The sequence below is a fragment of the Falco rusticolus genome, chromosome W, assembly GCF_015220075.1.
Source record: "Falco rusticolus isolate bFalRus1 chromosome W, bFalRus1.pri, whole genome shotgun sequence".
Taxonomy (NCBI): domain Eukaryota; kingdom Metazoa; phylum Chordata; class Aves; order Falconiformes; family Falconidae; genus Falco; species Falco rusticolus.
In genome coordinates, this window is record NC_051209.1 from 5,326,342 (window position 1) to 5,342,551 (window position 16,210).

Below are 16,210 nucleotides of genomic sequence, written 5' to 3' on the forward strand. Positions count from 1 at the left end.
GTTCCCAGTTTCCCTTCCCTTTCTTGCCTCGCCCCTTTCGAGTGGTCACCATCATTACTGCAACCTTTTCACAAATCCATACAACAGTTTTTGTACAGCCCTCTGTCCATACGTTTCCAGTTCCCCTTCCATTTTTTGCCTCGCCCCTTTTGAGTGGTCGTCGTCGTTAGTGCAACATTTTTACAAATCCATACAAGAGTTTTCATACAGTAATCTGTCCGTCTGTTTCCAGTTCTCCTTCCCTTTTTTGCCGCCATCCAGGTCTCCTGCCCTTGTGGAGCCTTGTGCAGGGCCTGTACAACTTTCCCCCACGACTTCAGGTTTTTCCCACAATCCGAGGACATCGCCTCCTCGGCTAACGCTTTAGTACACCTATCCCACACTTCAGGGTGGACAATATCCACCGGTTGGTCAATGACCCTAATTTCTAAAAGCCTCGCAACGGCGAGAGTAAAATCTCTGGGTTTATCCCCATTATCCCACAATCAATACCCCATTGCTTATGTAATTCTGATACGACCTTCACAAGGGCTTCCATCCTCCTTGTTGGTCCAGGAGCATTCTCCCTGCCGGGCTGGTCCAGCCACTCCGGCCGCCTATTCACCCGATTCCAGGCAAGTAATTCCCAGGTTTCAGCACCACTTGTTGCCTTCAGAGGCATGGCGACCTGGTTCAGGAACGGCATGGCAACCAACCCCAGGCCGCTCGGGCCATCAGCTCACAGACACCGATGTGGTCGATGGCAAATGACGTTTATTGTTAAGTGGCACGGCCTTATATAGCTTGGGTTTACAACGTCACTTCTGTCTGCTTACGTCATAAGCTAAAAGCTATTGGCTATCCGGAGAGGGGCCCTATATTTCTGTACAGTGCGACGTCTTCCAGCTGCCAAGCCCTAACTACCTACACTTGTGGCGTTTTTAGTTCATGTTTCTGAATAAATATTAAGACCCCTCTATCAGTTCCAGGTTCCAAATATGTTATTCCCCAGGTTCGTCCTAATAGCCATCCGTGGTCATATAGGCTGCAGGATTTCTAGTATAACATGCTTACAGTTGCCACGGCTTATTTTAAGTAGTTATCCGGCTGTCACGTTATACTGAACTTCTGTTGAATCTTCCCATCAACCTAAGGTCCACTTGAAGGGTTGATGTTCTTTTTTTTTTTTAAGTCATGGTAATCAATACCATTAAGAGGATACTAGCTTTCATTTCCTCACTATTCAGTACCTCTCTGCCTTCCTCGTCTACTTTTTTGCAGAGAGCAACGGGATATCAATATCTTCTTGGCAGTAGCGTGTAGTCTTCAGGGGAATTTTACTGTTATCCTGTCAATAATTTCCAAGGTCTAAAGAGTTAGTTATCTTTTAAATATATTTCCACCTGTTTGGTTGTTGTGCCCATTTCCAGGCGAATCTTATAGTACACTGTCTTAAAACTCTATACCAGTCTGTTTCATATACTTCCCAAAGTTCAGGTACTGACAGTTCCCATCCACAAAATAATTTACAAATTTCCACTTGATCCTCTGGTCCCCTGGTACGTATCAAATCATTGTGACATTTCATACAGTAAGGTTGTCTCTTAAATGAAAATCAGGACCAATCTCTATTACAATTTAGACATCGGCAAACAACCTAACATAAATGTCCGGAAGTAGGGGGTGTTAAGTTGGGTATTCCCCGGAGATCTCCTATTCTGGGTGATTCGGGTATCTCCGTCTCTGTGTTGTTTTGTGGTCAGCCAACAATGTTGAGACAGATAGCACAGTCCCAATAACGTCCTTCACACCACCCTGTGGCTCAACATTGCTGCTCCGTGGGTGTCATAGACAGAGATAGAGAAAAGATTCTGCCAACTATACAAAGGAGGTTAACAATCTTTATCTAAGCATTAAACCCAGTTACCATTATCAATAAACAATAACAGGCAATAACTAAAAATGACTAACAATAACTATAAATGACTAACAATAACTATAAATCCCTAACAAACGTTAGCTAACAATTCAAAACTCAAACATGTCATAAGTTAATTTCAAAACATTATCATAACAGGATTACATAACAAAACAAAATAAAACATTTCTTAGCATATATAAGGTTTGTTTGTGGGAGTTAAGAATCAAGAGCCAAGAGGTGGGCGTTTAAAAGGGTAAATTTTCATGCCCCTTTAAGGTTAGGCTGTGCATGCATTTTCATTGTGCAGTTTTGGTCAGGGCATTAGCCTGAATCTTAACCAGGAGGGTCACAGACCAATTTATTTGTCTCTCCACAAACAATCCTTATCATTTTGGAAAAGATGGGAGCAGGAGACGACACACTTTGTATGGTTTTGCTGTTCAGCCTTTATCTCATCGTGACTACAGTAACTATCAGTATGTGCTTTTGTGAGTGTTTTTGGTCACGCCGATACAGAAGAGTGCGATCTCTTCCTCGCAATCCGCCCCAAGTAGTGGAACCCATGGGATACCAAAGCACAGTGCAAGAGACTGCTATACAAACAAAAGAAAACTGTTGATCTCCAGCAAGGTTACCATGTGACTTGTTATCCGTTTCTGTTCATCTTCGTCACCTCGAGAAGAAGAATACCAAGGACCAGGCACAGACTATCATGGAGGGAACAGATGGAGTTACCACCCCGACTTTATTCAGGACTGTGCTGGACTCACGAGTGAGGAAGCCTGTTTTCACGTTACATGAGACTTTGCTGAACTGTTATTCTGTTATTCAGCTTCTAGTTCATGTTTGTTAATAAATTGTTATTTGTTGTTTACTGGTTGTCAAATGGTTCATTGAATTTACTTTGCGTCAAACACACGGTTTTCAAAATAAATCCACAGGGTTGGGTAATACATATAATAATAACCTACAAAAACAAAACCTAAAACCAACACTTATAGCTATACATTTCACTCAAGTAATAATAAAAGTCAATATTATTTAAATGAACTATAAACACTATAATTTCTTAACACATTCCCTCCCTTTTTTTACATGCGTCACTATCATGGCTAGACTATAGGGATTTCGCATGCACGGTCTTTCCAGATTTTTCCAACATATTCCATGGAGCTTTAAAATTGCACATGCGCATGTTCAAAGGCATACACAGATCATTCATATGATAAAAAAATGGCTACTGCGTGTCCAGATGAAGTCCCAGACCCATTTCCCGAGCTTACCACTCCGGTAAGTCTGTTAATAGTAGTTAATAGTAACATTTTTGGCACTATGGCCAAACGACAGGTCCTTGTTTTCAATGTATGATGTTTTCTCACCATCAGACCGCCACATCACCTGCCAGGGAGGAAGGGTCTGGAGTACACATTTCCCCGTCTGAACATCCCATAAGGTGAGTGTTCTCTAAATGTCTAACCTATATGGTTCATTATAAAGGGGAATCAAAACCTTTTTTTTTTTTCGTTGTTGTTTAGGCGGAGGGTGCGTTTTTCTACTGCCACACGTCAAGAACTTATGGCGGAGGTGGAAAAATATAAAAGACATTACCACATCCTCGTCTATGCGTTCCTGGCGGTTGTTTTTGCTGCTATTTTATTTTTTTGTTACTCAGCCTACATTGTTATCTAAATTGTTAATAGTCAATTGTTCCCAGATTCTTTTTTGTTATTAAACTGTTATTGTGTTAACTATATAATCTGTATTGTCAACTGTACATTTCAGCGTACCACTCGAATTTGTTTAATGCCATCGGGTGAAACCATAGTAGCAAATTGCATGTTAGTTATAACGTGTTGAATTAATCTTATAAAACATGGAACAACACATGGCAAAAACAATAAGGTGGGTAATCCATATAACAAATAAAATAGGATTCGTTTTACCCAGGGGCTCCTGGGAAGCCAGGAAAACAAGTCAATATTCCAGTCTTTCCAAGTTTGGATGGGAACATGGGCTAACTTTCATATTTCAGATGTGATTTGTTTAACTACCTCACCATTGTCATCAATTCTCAAACAACAATTGGAAACATTTAATTTACCACAAACACCTCCTTCTTCAGCTAGCAGGTAATCGAGAACCATCCTGTGTTGATAAATTGCATTTCGCATTTGAGTTGCCTGGTCTGCCAGTAAGTCAAGAGCTTTAGCTGTTTGGTTAGTAATAATTTCCAAAACAGCCTGTAGCCGAATAATACGATTCAGATTGTAGATAGGTTCTCGAGCACCACTAATGAGTTCATTGGGATTCCAAGTTGCAGGTCCATAATACTGTATAATACGTTGGGGCGTCCATTCATTTTTCCCCCAGGATTGGCTACTTCCACTTGTCATAGAAGTATCAATGGACCGTTGATGTCGATTTAGGTCATCATATACCTTAACTCCCAAATTGCTTCCCTTTTGGTCTGGTAGTAAGAAAAGGAAGGGGCATATAAAGCCTACATAACATGTCCTACTCCAATTAAGGAGCCATCAATGTCTGGGTTGCAATGGCAAAAACAACCCCTCTAAAATGATCGCCGTATTTTCCCCCTTTTTCTTTTGCCATTGCAAAATAAGGGCAAAAGGTGAAGTGGCAACATTACAAACCAAAAAAAGATAACTGATGATTTGCCATTCGGTGACCACACCAGCCTGTCTGAATCTTGGGGGACACAACTTTCTGGGCAGCCCGCTGTTCTGGTGAACAAGTTTGAGGACTGTTGGCTTCGGTGCCATGCAACCAGGATCAGAACAGTTGCAAATCATCGTTAGTGAGTCTCTTTGTGTGTCATCAGGGTGTAAGGGAATCGTGAAAAAGACAGAACAGTCTTTCAAGTCTATCACAACAATTTGCCAAATCTGAGGGATCATCATAAAAGGTGGAAGAGCAGGTTGCAACACTCCCATCACTAAAATCTGATCATTAACCTTCCATAAATCGTGTCCCAATTATGTGCATCAAGATTATTAATCAGTACTGGACAAGCTAACGAGCTGGTCACCTGCCATTCTCCCTCCAAAATAGCATCACGAATAACACCAGACCAACGCTGTAGAATTGGATCTTTTCTCGAGTTCAGCATTGGTGGGGTAGTTGGGCTAACTGGAGGAATTACAGGTATTGAAGTAGTAGGCAGGTTCATTTTAACTCGCTTTTCCAGGTTTCTTAATTTATCTATTACCTCCTGTAAGGATTTCTCTGTATTGTTATCACAAGGTTTCTCCCCGCCTTCTTCCTCAAATTCGTCCAATGATGTTTCAGGACCAGAAGGAACTTTTGGTTTGTCCGCTGTATTATCTAAAAGCTCCGGCACTGTCAAACACGCAGGGGCGGATATACCCTTCATAGGACGAGTATGCCCAACTCCGAAAAGTGTAACCAAGAGAGAAGGCTTAGGTGAATCACCCTTCTGCTCCACTGGCTTTTCTACACATCTCTCCCCAAGCTTCTATGGCTGCCGCCGCTTTTTTTTTTTTTTTTTTCGCTTTCATAATTTCCAGAGTGTTGACTATCGACCGCCACCCCAGAGGCAATTTCCCACTTCTCTCCATTCCGCAATACTAAACAATAACGCGGGCTCGGGGATTTTATTCTTTTTTCCTGCCCTGCGAACTAAGGTCTCCACTTCTGTCTCTTTAACGCCCTCCCCTCTCTTAAGGAGGATGCCAGTTAACAGTTTAATTGCCGCGTCTAATTCCATCGCGGTCTTCTCAGAGCTCTCCCCTTTCACAGAAAGGATATCAGCGCGGAGAAGCCCTGCTGCGATTTACTCGTCGCGGCCTTCCGTAGTGCACCCCCCCTCCCCTCACAGAGAGGAATTTAGCGTAGTGTCTTGCCGTGATTTACTCTACGTGGTCTTACCACCAGCGGGGGTGCAATCTGCAGCTCCACACCGAACTCTGGACTCCCCTTTTCGCCAGCAGCTGGGGGGATCCGTGGCGGTGGGTGGGCGGGCGAGCGGGGGGAGCCGCGGGGCATGGCACGGCACGCTGGTGGGGCGCGGGGAACTGTGCTGGTGTAAGAAGCAATCTGGCTAGCGAAGTACAGTCACTGGGTGTCATAATTTCAGAGTCAAACAAATAATTCAACAAGTGTTTGACTGGTTCAGATTGTAATCCATATCGTGTAACGGCTTGTCGCAGCTGCTGCATAAATTTCCAATCAAAAGGTTTCTACACAGCGGCTGCTGAACCAGCAGGTAAAGCAGTAGTCCGCACTGGACAAGCAACAACAGAAGCAGCTTCCCACTCTCCCTCCAATATAGCGTCTCTTACAACCCCAGACCAACGACTTTGGGGAGCGGCAGGGTGGAGGATAACACCTTCCTGGGTCAGGATCTGAACATCATGACCGGCAGTAGGCAGATGGCATTCAGTCAATTGCTGCTGCAAGCGGTTTAGGGTCCGGTCGGAGGGTTTGGTTCGGGGATGGGGGATCGGGGCAGGTGCAGGTTGGGTGGGTTCAGTTTCCTTAGCAGACTCCGCATTCTCATTCAGAGGTGCACTCGGACCCGCCGTAGTACCCTCGTCCTCATCTAACAGGGGGGCGGCTCTCGGTAGCTTTCAGGGTGGCGCAGAGCACCCGTTGCGGCGGCACCCTCCAGAGATGGTGTCGGGTGTAATAGCTCTGTCGCAGATTTTGTAATGGGCACAATTATGCCTTTTGCAGATGGAGCGCCTAGACCAAATAATCGGGTAGATGCGACTCGGTTTCCATGGGAGCCATAGCCATTTTTTTCTCTGCAACCAGGGATCGTAAATGGGTTATGACCTCCCGGCAGGCAGTCCCCAAGTCCTTGGCCAACTTGCTGCTGCTAAGGATCGTATCGCAAAGGGAATCCCTGACCGCTCGCCACTCAGTCACACTAAACAGCAATTGCGGGTCTTTTAAGTATCCGTTTTCAGCTGCCCACCTACAGAGCTCATGGAGCTTCTTGGTGCTCATGCTAGCCTCTCGCTTAGCAAGAATATCAGATAATAGCGTGAGTGCTGCTTCCCTTTCCATTATTGAGGGAAAAACGGTCTTACCGGTGCAGGTCCATGCACAACATCAATGCCGGTTTCAGACGCCTTTACTCTTTACGGACGTCTTCCTGCTCGAACTCTTCACAGCGACTCTCAGTTTTGCAAAGCCCACCGTTGCGATGCAAAGGCAGAGTTTTTCCAGCAATTACCAACTTTCCCGTCGTTCGGGCGCCAAATGTTGGAAGAAGGGTTCGCCGGAGTCAAGAAGACGCTCAATATGAGTTATGCATCTTGCTCAACTTTATTAGTTTCTAACACTACTTATATAGAACCGATACACATGCATATTCGTAAAGCAGAAATATAATTGGTTATTAGTCTCTAAGCGCGTGCGGTTCTCACACCCCTAATTATCATGACTAAAATAAGCATTCTATCCATGTAGCTAATTGTGTTGCTATGCTTCAGCCTTGTAGTTTGTTACTCCCTATATTCCCATACCACTCCCTATCTTTCTTGGCCCTGCACTTGCTTTCCCAGCAGCTGTATCTTGTTACAGCCACGGCCTGTTGGCACAACATAATTACTCAGTCTCAGGATTCAAGAATAGCTCAAGGCTAACTTTCGTGTTAACTTCAGCACAATTCTAATTGCAGGCCTATTCTAATACCAGGCCTGGATTGTGCAGATCTTCAGAGATTCTAAGGCCATGCTTCTGCAGCCATTCTTCTACAGGCCACCCTTTACTTACAGTGTCCAGCTGTTTGGAAAAATACCCAACCAGTCTTTTCCAACTTCCCATCTTCTGGGTTAGCACCCTGAGTGCAAAATGTAGTCTTTTGTGAGCAAACAACTGAAAGTCTTTGGTTAGGTCCGGCAGTCCCAATGCTGGTGCTGTCATCAAAGCCTTCACACAAGTGGATCTTGTTTCTGTAGCAATCAGGATGTCATCCACATATTGTAGAAGTAAATATCCAGGCATCAGTTCTTTCTGACTCATTTTGTTTCCACTGTTCAAGTTCCTTTGCTAACTGGTTACCAAAGATTGTCAGACTTTTTTGAATCCTTGGGGTAACCTTGTCCATGTCAGTTGCATCTTCCGTCCTATCTGTGGATTCTCCCATTTGAAAGCAAACAGTTTTCTACTTTCCTTCTCCAAGGGTACGCAAAAGAAAGCATCTTTTAAATCAAGCACTGTAAACCTTTGATATTTTTCTCTTAATGCAGTTAAGAGTGTATATGGGCTTGCAACAACAGGATGTATATCTTTAACCAATTGGTTCATAGCTCTTAAATTCTGAACTAGTCTGTATTCACCTGAAGGTTTCTTTACTGGCAAGATTGGAGTATTATATTCTGATTCACATTCTTCAAGAATCCCATATTTTAAAAACTTATCAATTAACTTCTTAATTCCTTGCCTCACTTCCGGCTTAATTGGGTATTGTTTAATTCTTATCAGTTTTTGCCTGTTCCTTTAATTCTATCGTTACAGGCTGTGCTGCCTTAGACTTACCAGGTATGTCTGTGTTCCAGACTATTGGTATGACAGCCTCATCCACTTCTTGTGATATCTGCATTTCTTTCACCTTCTCTTCTATCATTAGCATTTCTCCTGGTTTTGATTTTGGGATTTTTAAGAAAACTTCTCCTTCCTCAAAAACTATCTGTGCGTTTAACTTAGATAGTAAATCCCGCCCTAACAAAGGTATTGGACAATCTGGTATGTATAAAAATTCATGTGTAATTATTTTATATCCAAATTTTAAATCCAAGGGTTGTAGGAATGGCCTGTTTTCCTCTTTCCCTGTTGCTCCAGTTATTTTTGCAGTTTTATTTCCTAGTTTCCCTTTACAAACATTTAATACAGAATATGTTGCTCCAGTATCAACAAGAAATTTAACTCCTTCATCTCCCAACTTAATTGTAACCAGAGGTTCAGCTGGGTTCCCCTCTGGTCCTCTTCATTCATATAAAGTCATCATTTATACTGCTTCTTCTTGATGTATCTTCAGTTGTACTTTTGAGCATTTCTTTTTCCGATATCCCTCCTCCTTACAATATGCACACTGATTAATTCCAAAGGTATTAAATTCTCTATTTTCAAAATTCCTGAAACCCCCTCTTCCTCTAGCCCTTCCTCTTCCTATTCCTCTTGTTACATTCCCCGTTAAGGCAGCTATCAGTAGGGTTTCTTTAATCTTTTCTTTCTTTTCCTTTCTCTTCCTCCTCCTTTTCCCGGTTATTGTAAATTTTCCATGCTGTTTCAAGCATCTTATTTCAATTCCTTGAATCCTCTCCCTCTAGTTTTTGAAGTTTTCTCTTTATATCTGGTGTTGATTGTCCCATGAATATTAAAGCCAATTGTTGATCTGCTTCTGACTCTAATTTTAAATCAGTAAACTTTCTGGCTGTTTCTTTCAGTTTCTCTAAAAACACTGAGGGTGATTAATTTTTGTCTTGTTTTACCTCATATAATTTAGACCAATTTAAAGCTCTTGGCATTGCATGCTTTACCCCATACAGCATCCACTTTTGGTACTGACTTAAGCTCCTCTGGCTCTCTAGCATATTTGTATCCCATTGAGGGTCTCCTGTGAGAAAATTTTGTTCCAGTGTTCTGGTAAGTAAACCGTTGCTATGTGCAGTTTCTGCCTGTGCCCTTCCAGTTTTTAACATCTGTTTTTCTGTACTGTTTAATAAATTATCTAATATAATTGTATATCATTCCAATCAGCATCCTGTGTTTTAATAATTGTTTCCACAACCCTTCCTACCCTTTCTGGGTCCTCCCTATGTGTTCCTGCAGCTTGTTTCCATGCCATCAAATCGGTAACAGAAAACGGCATTTTCACATACACTGGTCCCTGCTGCCCTACTCCTTGTCTTAAAGGAGCTATTAATTTGGATTATTGTCTAGTTCTTCAAGATCCTTGTGAATAAATTCCTGAAGGCCCTGCCTCTGGTGAATCTTCTGTCTCTCTTTCACTTTGACCACTACTATCTGGTTCAGCTATCCTTAATTCTGGTTCTTCCCGATTTCTCCCTGGGGGGGCTACTTCAAGTTCCAATTCCATTTCATCCTCCGTCAGTACTATAAATCTAATACATCTCTTGCCAATGTCACAAGCAGAACAACAACTTTTACTTTTCCTGTTCTCTGAGGTTAATGTCATTATTAGATCATCCCGACTGATCAATTTACATTCCTTTTGCCAATCCGTTTGTTGCTTCGGATAAAAGAACAGATCCACATATGGTACTTTATTCCATTTCCCTTTTCTCCTACAAAACAGCATCAATTGCAATATAGCATTATAACTTAGTGTTCCATTCGTTGGTCACTTTTCCCGATCTTCTAAAACATACAATGGCCACCAATTATTACAATATTCTATCATTTGACTTTTTCGTAAATTTTCATGTAATTCATCCCAGTGTGTTAACAAACATCCTAACGACGAGGTTTTCGATATCTTTTCATCCAATGTTAAATTCCCCACACTTTTACTCTCAAATAATTTTATAAGTCTTGTTGCCATGTTACCAATTTGTTTTTTTGTTATTACCTTATATATTTAACGACCAAATCAAACATTTCATCCTTCTCCAACCAAGCCCCTCATGGGACGTTGGAACAGTGGATTGGGGCTCCACACTTGCTTCGTGCACATCTCAATCACCCACTCACACACTCAACAGAACAGATAACATGCAAATTTTCCAAGTTTCAGCAGTTACCCACTTATAACTTAGATGTAAACTTTAAAATCAAATATATGCGCATATTGCAACCAAACAAATGTTTAACCTAAAAAATAAGGCAGACGATATCAGTATATATATATTCATATATATATTGTACAACCAAATGTGCACACAACCAAACAAAATGTCCAACCCAGCAATAGCTTTCGCTTATGACCTACGGGCAGATCAAACAAATGTCTGACCCGACAACAGCTTTCGCTTATGCTGAGCAGACCAACCAAATCTGGTACCCTTGAGCCCCAACCCTACTCAGCTTTTGCTGCACCTTACGGGCAGGCTATACAACCAAACAAAAATTTTTTAAGGAAGTGCCTTACCTTGTTCCAGGGAACGTTGCGAGGAGCTTTATGGGTCAAGGGAGATGGTTCTTCCCAAGAAATCCTCGGTGCTGGCCGGAGCTCGATCAGCACTCGATCCCCTCCAGTCTCACTCGCAAGGTCCCATCTGGGTCGCCAAAACTGTCACTGAAATTTGGAATCAAACCTCTTAACACCAATGTAGTATTAAGAAGCAGGCACTCCTTTATTGCAGCGCTGGGTGCTCAGTGGCATCTCCACAAATCAAGCACACCTGTGTATATTTTACCGTTACATTTATACACAAAATTACAAGGTCATACACTCCCAATTACAATGATTGGTTAGAAATTTGCATAGAATTGTAATATTTGCAGTGTCATCCTTTTCTGTTACTATGCTTGCGCAGGGGAAGGGTCTTCACCTGGGCAAGGGTCTTCTTGACCTGTGGGCGTGATTTTTATTATTATAATGAAGGTAGTTCACTTCAGGACACCTTAAAAGTAAGTTTTGCTGCCAAATTGGACGGCTGGATCAACAGAACAGATAACATTCAAATTTTCCAAGTTTCAGCAGTTATCCACTTACCCACAGCCTTGCCAAACTGTCCAATAACTCATCCTATACACAATAGAACCTAGGTGCTCTGGTTATGGTCTAGAGAATAAGGACTAAGGGTATTATGGTCTATAGCATAGGGACTTCAAATAACAGTCTCGGATAACAAGCAGTACAGCAATTCATATGTCATTGGTTAATAAGTGCTAACATAATTCTAACATGGATGTTAACTCCTTAAAATCAAAATACTCTTATAACTAACTGTTACATAAACACAAAATATAGAAAGATTCAGTAAAAACTTAAGATAATCTGCAACAAAAGCTATCCAGCTGGCTTTAGACATTGCTGAATGAGAAAGATGGCCAATACTTTATCTCTATTCTGATTCATGGACGGTGGCAAATGCCCTGTGGGGTGGTTACAGCAGTGGAAGCAGAGTAATTGGTAACGCAGAGGTAAACCCATCTGGGCTGCAACACTGTGGCAAGATATCAAGATATCAGTTCCCCAGGTGGAGAACCTGGTTGTAAAGGTATATCATGTAGATGCTCATGTACCCAAGAGTTGGGCCACTGAAGAACATCGAAACAACCAGCACATATATAAGTCAGCCAAGATTGAAGTGGCTCAGGTAGATTTGGATTGGCAACATAAAGGTGAATTATTTAAAGCTCAGTGGGCCCATGTGGTGGTTTAACCCGGCTGGCAACCAAGTACCACACAGCTGCTTGCTCACTCCCCCTCACCCAGAGGGATAGAGAGGGGAATCAGAAAGGAATGTAAAAGTCAAGGGTTGAGATAAGAATAATTTAATAATTTAAACAGAATAAAGAGGTAAGAACAAAAATAATAACAATAATAATAACAAAATGGAAAGGTGGGGGAAAAAAAGGGTAAAGCAAAAGCCGTGCACACAAGCAAAGCAAAGCAAGGAATTAATTTACCAATTCCCACTGGCAGGCAGGTGTTCAGCCATCCCCAGGAAAGCAGGGCTCCATCATGCCTAATGGTTACTCAGGAAGACAAACACCATAATGCCAAATGTCCCCACCTTCCTTCTTCTTTCCCCAGTTTATATACTGAACATGACATCATATGGTGTGGAATACCTCTTTGGCTAGTTTGGGTCACCTGTCCTGGCTGTGCCCCCTCCCAGTTTCCTATGCCTCTCCAGCCCTCTGGCTGGCAGGGCCCAAGGAACTGAAAAGTCCTTGATTTAGTATAAGCCCTGCCCTGCCCTGCCCTGCCTGAAGAAGGGGGCCTGGATGAGGAGCAGCTGGCTGGAAGAGGAGCCTGGAGAAGGAAGACTGCACATACAGCAGAGGCAAGAAGCAGCGTGGACTGGCCTGAAGAGGATGAAAAAACAGCATGGATAGTAGATGAACTTTTGAAACCTTGTGGGGGATTGGTGGCTGTGCCAGGGCAAGGTGGGGGATCTACTTATTGAAGTTAACCTGGTACATGATGGTAAAAGCCTTGTTGCAGCTGGCTAGTTTTGATAGCACTGTGACAAAGTCCCTGTAGTGCACCTTAAAATTATGCTTGAGGAAAAGTCTGGGTCAGGGTCATTCATGCCTCAGGTAAAGGCAAACCTATTTGTGGGCTTGCTTTTGCTTGAGGGTCTGGGAGCACTTGGTAGCTAATGTGGAAGGATGGGGGAATTTGATCTGTGCTTCAAAGGGATTTGATTTTGGGTGAAAACAGCCAATAAACTGAGTGATGTTATTTGTTATATAATATTGTATATTGTTGCTGGGTGGCAGCAGTAGGATTTGAACCTGTGCTATCAGAGGGACTGGATACCTACTAGTACTGGATTCCTTGTGGCACTTGCTTCTACTATTTTGGATTTGAACCAGACTCCTTACCTGCCACACCAATGAAGAATTACTTTGGCAAAACCAGATAGGCACAGTTCTGATAGAATCAGAACTGACTTTAAGGTGCAACAATCCAACACCTCATACCATTTTCCCTGCCCAGGAAGACTGTTATAACAGATGGAGCCCAAGTCATGGACTAAATGAACTCAATGGACTTTAAGATAGCCAGCAGACTAAGGGAATGATAGCTGTGTATTTATATTGAAGGACAGGAGAGGTGATTGGAAAAAGTAGCTTGACATACATGACTAAATAGTAGTTTCAGCTGGTGTGGATTTAATTTTCATCTTAGAAGCTAGTATGGTGCTGTGTTTTGGCTTTGAGATTTTAAGTTCCTCAGGCCTTGCTAGCAAAAAGGCTGGAGGGGATGCAGCCAGGTCAGCTGACCTGAACTAGCCAGCTAGTCCATACCATGGGACATAATGCCTGGTTTATATACCTGGGGGTTGGCCAGGGTGGGCAGATTACTTTTAGGGGACTGGCTGGGTATCGGTCATGAGCAGTTGCATTGTGCACCACATGTTTTTCCTTTCCCTCTGGATTTTATTCTTTTCCCTTCCCCATTTCATTACAACTGTTATTGTCATTGTTGGTTTTTTTCATTTTCATTCTGTTTCAATTACTAAATTGTTCTAATCTCAACCCTCTAGTCTTACATTCCTTTCTGATCCTCCCCCCTCACCCAGAGGGATGGGGAGGAAGTGAGTGAGTGGCTGTGTGGTACTTAGTTACCAGCTGGGGTTAAACTGTGACAGGTTGTAGTCCCCATAAATTAATAAGTTCCTATTTTTGCTGATGGGATGAGATTTTACAACTTAATACTCAATATGTCATTGGCTGGTAAAATTAGTTACTGTACTTATGTCATTTTAGAGAAATTGAACACTGATGTCAGAAATTGTTTCATTTCAGTCCAACATTTTTAATCAATGTGAGTTCAATATGTGAGATGTTATCACTAAAAAATTACTATTTTGATACATACATCCTGAGACATATGATATTAGTAGAAATGTTTTTCTTTATTCACACACCTATATAACAAATTCTGAGTTGGCATAAGGCAAAATTTTTCTTGTCTGAAGATGAAAGCTTCCTGTTTGTATAATGTTTCCAACATTTACCTTGTTCATTTAAGTTTATATCACTTTATTTCCCCTACCTGCACATCTTTAACTCATCTACTAAAGCTATTTCTAAAAATGTAAACCAAGCAACATGCAGCAAAGAACAGATGTTCAAGACTGTGGTTCTGAGTCTAATTCTTGGTGGTATTGTGGTGGGTTGACCTTGGCTGGCTGCAAGGTGCCCACCAAGCTGCTATATCACTGCACCTCCATCCACAGGATAGGGGGGAAAAATAAGATGGAAAGCTCATGGGTTGAGATAAGACAGGGAGATCACTTAGCAATTGCTGTCACAGGCAAAACTCAGGGAAGTTATTTTATTGCCAATTAATAAGACATGCTGGACTGCTCCAGCATGGAGTCCTCCATAGGCTGCAGGTGGATATCTGCTCTACTGTTAACATCCAGGGGCTGCAGGGGGACACAGCCTGCCTCACCATTGCCTTTTCCATGGGCTGCAGGGGATTCTCTACTCCGGTGCCTGGAGCATCTCCTCCTTCACTGACCTTGATGTCTGCAAGGTTGTTTCTCTCACATTTTTCTTACCTTGCCATGTAAATCCAGTACAGGTACACTTAATAGCTCTTGTATTAAAGCCTGCATTCTGAGAAACTTGGAGTATATGAAACAGAGCAAATTAAAGACAGGTTGACAGCCTTCCATCTGAATTTCCTTGCTTTATGACAGTGTATTAGATCTGTATAGTGTGTGCTTGGCACTTTTAAATCAAAACCAACGTATGTATAGCTTTTTAAAGCTGCTTTTTCAAATGAGGCAAAATATTGTACGTGGAAATTGAGAAGCAAAATCATTCTTCCCATGAAACAGTTAATTCACTATAATTGTCAACACACCACTCTTAAATCACTATCAAAGCATGTTCCATTTTATTGCTCTTCACAGTATGTTTAATCATCCGCTTAACCATTTTCAGGATTGGGGCCCAATAATCTAATTAGTAAGCACTTTCAAAAAAACCAAACTTCTTGAAATCTATAAGAAGTATCATCTTTCTGGATCTCATGCAAGATTTTGGTACGTTTCCAAATCTCTTGTAAGTCAGTAGAAATTCTCCCACTTAGATCCACATATATGCAACAGCTAGTATTAACAATAGTACAGAATCCACCTTGAGATGCCAATATTATATCTAATGCCATTCTATTTTGCATAGCTATATGAGCTATTTCTGAAACTTCTTCCTGCAAAGCCTTTATGGCATCTGCAGTGTCACTGGCTATCTCTTCCATTACTGCAGATATATTTATCATTGCCTTTTCTAATTCAGCAACCCCCAACCAAGGAATAAACCACCTAGCAAAAGAATGAAATCCAGCAGGTTTTTCTATAAGGGTTTTTTTTACTCTGCCTATACCTCTGCAGGTAAGTTCTTAACCACACGTTATTACCCAGTTTCTCAACTATAGCTATATTTGGAAAAATCACTCCCAATGTACAAGTGCCTGACCATCCCGGTGGTAAAAGCTTTTTGTGCTATGCTGCCACATATCCAATATCACCCAGTCCCCAATGAAACATTCCAGTACTTACTCATAGTTAATTCTGACGGGTTCATCGGCTGCATTGACCAATCACAATGTGGGTAGTGCCCCACAAATACCCAAGCTCTATTTGTGTGTGTCTTGGTTTTATTTGTAGT